This window comes from Cherax quadricarinatus, chromosome 57 (assembly GCF_038502225.1).
Source record: "Cherax quadricarinatus isolate ZL_2023a chromosome 57, ASM3850222v1, whole genome shotgun sequence".
NCBI classification, from domain to species: domain Eukaryota; kingdom Metazoa; phylum Arthropoda; class Malacostraca; order Decapoda; family Parastacidae; genus Cherax; species Cherax quadricarinatus.
The window spans coordinates 26,454,431-26,461,930 of record NC_091348.1 but is presented as its reverse complement, the minus strand read 5'-3'; positions in this window follow the sequence as shown (position 1 = coordinate 26,461,930).

Genomic DNA, 7,500 nt, shown 5'->3' with positions numbered 1-7,500 from the left:
GCACCGAATCATCCTTTGCAGACGGTACCAGACTGTGTGAGTATCATCCGCTAAGGACGCAGGAAACCTCCAAGCTGATTTAACAGTCTTCCAATGGGCTACTGACAACAATATGATATTCAATAAGGACAAGTTTCAGTTGCTCTGTTGTGGAAAGACTGGGGAAATAAAAACTGAAATGGAGTATAAAATAAACTCGAATCACTCAATAGAGCGTAAGAGACTTAGGAGTTATAATGTCAGAGGTCACTTTCAAGGATCACAACAGTGTCACTATCACAACTGCAAGGAAAATGATAGGCCAGATAACTAGAACCTTCAAAATAATAGATGTCAGGCTAATGATAATACTGTTTAGGTCACTTGTTGAATCAAGGCTGGAGTATTGTACACTGACAGCTCCGTCAGCTGAAAACCTTCATTCCTCTCACAAATTAAGTCAAGTACCTAATTACTAAAAACTTTCGAAGTCCATTGATCTGTACTCCTTGTAACGTAGGCGAGAAAACTACATCATAACCAAAACTTTAAAAGTTAAAGAGGAATTGGCCTTAAATCTGCACACACAAATAATTCCTCGTAAAGTACGAGGCTTGTCAGACGGTGCAAAATACCTGCAATGAAAAGTAAGTGCGGGGGTGCAAGTGTACACTAAGGAAAGACTCACATCGTGCGAAGAGGCCAAGACTTTTCAGGACACTCCATTAATGCATAAGGGGAATTACCAACAGACCCCTGTCTGTCTTCCAAAGAGAATCGGACAAGTTGTACAAGTCAGTCCCTGATCAGGAGGGTTGTAATGCACCTGTTGGAGTTGGTGCGTTGATCCTCGAAGCACTGTCAGGGTAGACACTGAAGGCAGCAGTGAATAATTTACCTTCAAAAATCCGAAACTGGCGGGAAATAGCTCAAGAGAGTCAGTCAATATTTATAGTAAGTATGGATTCGACCTGTATAAAAAATACGTATTGTATACCAAATATTTTCTCTTAAAACCCGCGTGAAAGATTATTTCTCTCATTTCATTCCGTGACGAAAAACACTGATTTCTGAAAACATATTAACATCTCTAATTAGGCTCGTTACTTAACTCTCCATCACACACAAACGTCTCATAATTCATTAAACTACACAGGTTAATATTTCATAAATTTTTGTACGACATTGTTCCCTGATGCACTTTTCAGCAACACTGTTCACTGAGTGACTTCAAGTGCACTCGACTGTGATACAGCTTGTATCTCATACACTTTGCTGTGATACAGCCTGTATCTCATACACTTTACTGTGATACAGCCTGTATCTCATACACTTTACTGTGATACAGCCTGTATCTCATACACTTTACTGTGATACAGCCTGTATCTCATACACTTTACTGTGATACAGCCTGTATCTCATACACTTTACTGTGATACAGCCTGTATCTCATACACTTTACTGTGATACAGCCTGTATCTCATACACTTTACTGTGATACAGCCTGTATCTCATACACCTTACTGTGATACAGCCTGTATCTCATACACTTTACTGTGATACAGCCTGTATCTCATACACTTTGCTGTGATGCAGCCTGTATCTCATACACTTTACTGTGATACAGCCTGTATCTCATACACTTTACTGTGATACAGCCTGTATCTCATACACTTTACTGTGATACAGCCTGTATCTCATACACTTTACTGTGATACAGCCTGTATCTCATACACCTTACTGTGATACAGCCTGTATTTCATACACTTTGCTGTGATACAGCCTGTATCTCATACACCTTACTGTGATACAGCCTGTATCTCATATACTTTACAGTGATACAGCCTGTACTTCATATATTTTACTGTGATACAGCCTGTATCTCATACACTATACTGTGATACAGCCTGTATCTCATACACCTTACTGTGATACAGCCTGTATCTCATACACCTTACTGTGATACAGCCTGTATCTCATACACTTTACTGTGATACAGCCTGCATCTCATACACTTTACTGTCCCCAGTACTGGCAATGTCCAAAGTACTGTTCCCAGCACTGGTAGTGTCCCCAGTAGTGTCCCCAGCACTTTTAGTGTCCCCAGTACTGTCCCCAGCACTGGTAGTGTCCCAGCACTGTCCAGAGCACTGATTGTCTCCTCAGTACTGTCCCTAGTACTGATACTGTCCCCAGTACTGTCCCCAGTACTGCCCCAGCACTGATGGTGTCCTCAGTACTGTCCCCAGCACTGGTAGTGTCCCCAGAACTGGTAGGGTCTACAGCACTGGTAGTGTCCCCAGCACTGGTAGGGTCTACAGCACTGGTAGTGTCCCCAGCACTGGTAGGGTCTACAGCACTGGTAGTGTCCCCAGCACTGGCAGTGCCCCCAGCACTGGTAGTGTCCCCAGAACTGGTGGTATTCTCAGCACTAGCAGTGTCTCCAGCTCTGGTAGTGTCTTGAGCAGTGGTAGTGTCCTCAGCACTGGTAGTGTCCCCAGCACTGGCAGTGCCCCCAGCACTGGTAGTGTCCCCAGAACTGGTGGTATTCTCAGCACTAGCAGTGTCTCCAGCTCTTGTAGTGTCTTGAGCAGTGGTAGTGTCCTCAGCACTGGTAGTGTCCTCAGCATTGGTAGCGTCCCAAGCACTGGTAGTGTCCTCAGCACTGGTAGCGTCCCAAGCACTGGTAGTGTCCTCAGCACTGGTAGTGTCCCCAGCACTAGCACTGTCCTCAACACTGAGTGTCCCGAGCACTTATAGTGTCCCTAGCAATGACAGTGTCCCCACAACTGACAGTGTCCCCAGCACTGACAGCGTCCCCAGCACTGACAGCGCTAGCAGTGTCTCCAGCACTAACAGCACTAGCAGTAGCTCCAGCACTGACTGTGTCCCATGGACTGACAGTGTCCCTAGCAGTGTCTCTAGCACTGACATAACTAGCAATGTCCCCAGCACTGACAGCACTAGCATTGTCCCCAGCACTGGCAGCACTAGCAGTGTCCCCAGCACTGACAGCACTTGCAGTGTTCCCAGCACTGACAGTGTCCCCAGCACTAGCAGTGCCCCCAGCACTGACAGTGTCCCAAGCACTAGCAGTGTCCTCAGCACTTACAGTGTCCCCAGCACTAACAGTGTCCCCAGCACTAACAGTGTCCCCAGCATTTACAACACTGCAGTGTCCCCAGCACTGACATTGTCCTTAGCACTAGCAGTGTTCCCAGCACTGACAGCACTAGTAGTGTCCCCAGCACTGACAGCACTAACAGTGTCCCCAGCACTGGCAGCACTAGCAGTGTCCTCAGCACTGACAGCACTAGCAGTGTCCCCAGCACTGACATTGTCCTTAGCACTAGCAGTGTCCCCAGCACTAGCAGTGTTTCCAACACTGACATTGTCCTCGGCACTAGCAGTGTCCCCAGCACTGACATTGTCCTTAGCACTAGCAGTGTTCCCAGCACTAACATTGTCCTCAGCACTAGCAGTGTCCTCAGCACTGACAGCACTAGCAGTGTCCCCAGCACTGACATTGTCCTTAGCACTAGCAGTGTCCCCAGCACTAGCAGTGTCCCCAGCACTGACAGCACTAGCAGTGTCCCCAGCATTGACATCACTAGCAGTGTCCCCAGCACTGACAGCACTAGCAGTGTCCCCAGCACTGATATCACTAGCAGTGTCCCCAGCACTGACATCACTAGCAGTGTCCCCAGCACTGACAGCACTAGCAGTGTCACCAACACTGACATCACTAGCAGTGTCCCCAGCACTGACAACACTGGCAGTGTCCCCAGCACTGACAACACTGACAGCACTAGCAGTGTCCTCAGCACTGACATCACTAGCAGTCTCCCCAGCACTGACATTGTCTTCAGCACTGACAGCACTAGCAGTATCCCCAGTGTGTATCAGTCTATTTTAATTTTTCCAAGAGCCTTCGTGCATCAGATGTGCTGCACACTCTGGAAATTAGTTACCAGCATTGTGTTACCTAGGGAACACTTCACTAACCACTGATAATGATCTCTTGCTATTATCACATTTTATATGTAAGTTTTCCTTAGGTGCTTATTGGATTCTAGTGATATTAAGTGATGTAAACACCGACATGGGGAGATCTCTTTGTGTTGTTTACTATCAGTGTAAACACTGACATGGGGAGTTCTCTTTGTGTTGGCTACTATCAGTGTAAACACTGACATGGGGAGTTCTCTTTGTGTTGGCTACTATCAGTGTAAACACTGACATGGGGAGTTCACTTTGTGTTTGCTACTATCAGTGTAAACACTGACATGGTTAAATGTCTTCGTGTTGGCTATCAGTGTAAACACGGGTAAACACTGACATTAGGAGATCTCTTCGTGCTGGCTACTATCAGTGTAAACACGGATAAACACTGAGATGGGGAGATCTCTTCGTGCTGGCTACTATCAGTGTAAACACAGGTAAACACCGACATGGGGAGATCTCTTTGTGTTGTTTACTATCAGTGTAAACACTGACATGGGGAGTTCTCTTTGTGTTGGCTACTATCAGTGTAAACACTGACATGGGGAGTTCTCTTTGTGTTGGCTACTATCAGTGTAAACACTGACATGGTTATATGTCTTTGTGTTGGCTATCAGTGTAAATACAGGTAAACATTGACAAGAGGAGATCTCTTCGTGCTGGCTACTATCAGTGTAAACACGGGTAAACACTGACATGGGGAGTTCTTTTTATGTCGGTTATCATTGTAAACACAACTTATAAATACGGATACACAGACTAGGAAAGTATTGCGCCATCAGGCTGTCAGGAGATTTCAATTATATGCAGTAAGTCAGTCATAAAAAATATTATATTATGTAAAATAGTATCTATATTATGTCTTAGTTTCCAACACTGATAGTTGAGGGCTTATATTATTTTCCTGAGAATGGTGGGTGGGTGGGTGTGGGTGGGTGTGGGTGGGTGTGGGTGAGTGGGTGTGTGTGGGTGTGTGTGGGTGTGTGAGCGAGGCGTGGGAGAGCATACCTCTTTTTATTTAAGAAGCTTTAAGGCCACAGCAAATAATTAGCAACTTGAAGAGATTGAGACTGGAATATGTACTCAATTTGATCACCTACGGCACTTTGCTTCAAAAGCTCAGCATTGTTCCGAAGCTGGAAATATCAGTAGAGCTTTAAGAGGTCAGTAGAGCGTGCAACACCCAGCTCACACACCGATGCAGTTCAAATGATTTAAATTCCGAATTAAAAAAAAATATTGCAAAAGAAGATGATTTGTGATCACCAATTTGCATTTCACTTTTGTACCACACTGCACAATATATTTGTAAAATCTGATAAAAAATATTTATTTTTTGGCAACCACGTTTATTTATGCTTTCAGTGTTCAGTTTTCAGAGATTGCTACACAATTATTTACGTCCAATTTCATACCGTGTGGTAGTTTCCTACCATATGGGTGTGAAACATGACTTTTGGATCCTGCACCCAAAAGCGAGTATAGAACCACTGGAAATGTAATGTTTGAGAGCCATGTGTGGTGTGAAAAATCATGCAGAGAATTCGGAGGGTAGAAATTATAAATCAATGTGGGGATTAACTTGGAAATTATTCAGTGGCCTGAAGAAAGGGTTGTTGTGGGGTTTTGGTCATGAATAGGGGTTGGAAAGGATGAGAAAGGTGGGAATCGTCCCAGGAATGGTTGGAAAGAGTGAAGGGGAGTAAAAGAAGGTTGAAGATCCAGCAGGCTTGTATGAGTGTGTTAGACAGGAGTGAATGGAAACAGATGGTGTTTACAGTAGGAGACGAGCTGTTGGAGTGTGAGCAAGGTAACTTTTACGAAGGATTTCAAGGAAACCGGTTAGCCAAACCTGAATCCTGGTGATAGTAAGTACCCTCAGACACGACATCTCCACTGCCTCCTGCCTCCTGCCTCCTGCCTCCTGCCTCCTGCCTCCTGCCTCCTGCCTCCTGCCTCCTGCCTCCTGCCTCCTGCCTCCTGCCTCCTGCCTCCTGCCTCCTGCCTCCTGTCTCCTGCCTCCTGCCTCCTGCCTCCTGCCTTGTGCCTTGTGCCTCCTGCCTCCTGCCTCCTGCCTCCTGCCTCCTCTCGCTGCAAGATTCATAACCTATGCTTCATACCCATATAAGAGCTCTCATATACTTACATTCATTATACTCTCATACATGCATACATCATATATATATATATATATATATATATATATATATATATATATATATATATATATATATATATATTTTATATATATATATATATATATATATATATATATATATATATATATATATATATATATATATATATATATATATATATATATATATATATATATATATATATATATATATATATATATATATATATATATATATATATATATATATATATATATATATATATATATATATATATATAAAGTTGAGGAAGCCTAGGGAACGACTGGATATGACAGTTAAAAATAGGAGAGGAGAGTTGTTAAATAGAGTTAGAGGTATTGGGAAGATGGAGAGAATATTTTTTGGAATTGTTAAATGTTGATGAAGATAGGGAAGCTGTGATTTCGTGTATAGGGCAAGGAGGAATAACATCTTGTAGGAGTGAGGAAGAGCCAGTTGTGAGTGTGGGGGAAGTTCGTGAGGCAGTGGGTAAAATGAAAGGGGGAAAGGCAGCTGGGATTGATGGGATGAAGAAAGAAATGTTAAAAGCAGGTGGGGATATAGTTTCGGAGTGGTTGGTAAGGAGTGGAGGATAAAGTATCTAGGGATTAGCAAAGAGTATGCATAGTTCCTTTATGTAAAGGCAACGGGAACAAAAGAGAGTACAAAAATTATAGGGGAATAAGTCTGTTGAGTATACCTGGTAAAGTACATGTAGTTATTATTGAAGGAATTAAAAGTAAGACGGAGAGCAAGATACCAGATGAACAAGGAGGCTTTAGGAAAGGTAGGGGGTGTGTAGACCAAGTGCTTACAGTGAAATATATAGGTGAACAGTATTTAGATAAGGGTAAAGACGTTTTTGTGGCATTTATGGATTTTGAAAAGGCGTATGACAGGGTGGACAGGGGCGCAATGTGGCAGATGTTGCAAGTGTATGGAAGAGGAGGTAGGTTATTGAAAGCAGTGAAAAGATTTTGAGGATAGTGAGTCTCAGGTTAGAGTATGTAGGAGAGGGAGAGATTATTTCCCAGTGCTTTTGGGAGATTCTAAAGAGAAGTTGCAGAGGTTGGTGGATGAGTTTAGTAAGGTATGTAAAAGAAGAAAATTAAAAGTGAATATAGGAAAGAGTAAGGTGATAAGGATAAAATAAAAAAAAAATAGGTAACGAAAGATTGGATATCAGACTGGAAGGAAAGAGTATGGAGGAGTGGACGTGTCAGCAGATGGGTCTATGAAAGATGAGGTGAATCATAGAACTGACGAGAGGAGAAAGGTGAGCGGTGCAGAGGAGTCTGTGGAGACAAAGAACTTTGTCCAGGGAAGCAATGAGGGGAATGTATGAGAATATAGTTATACC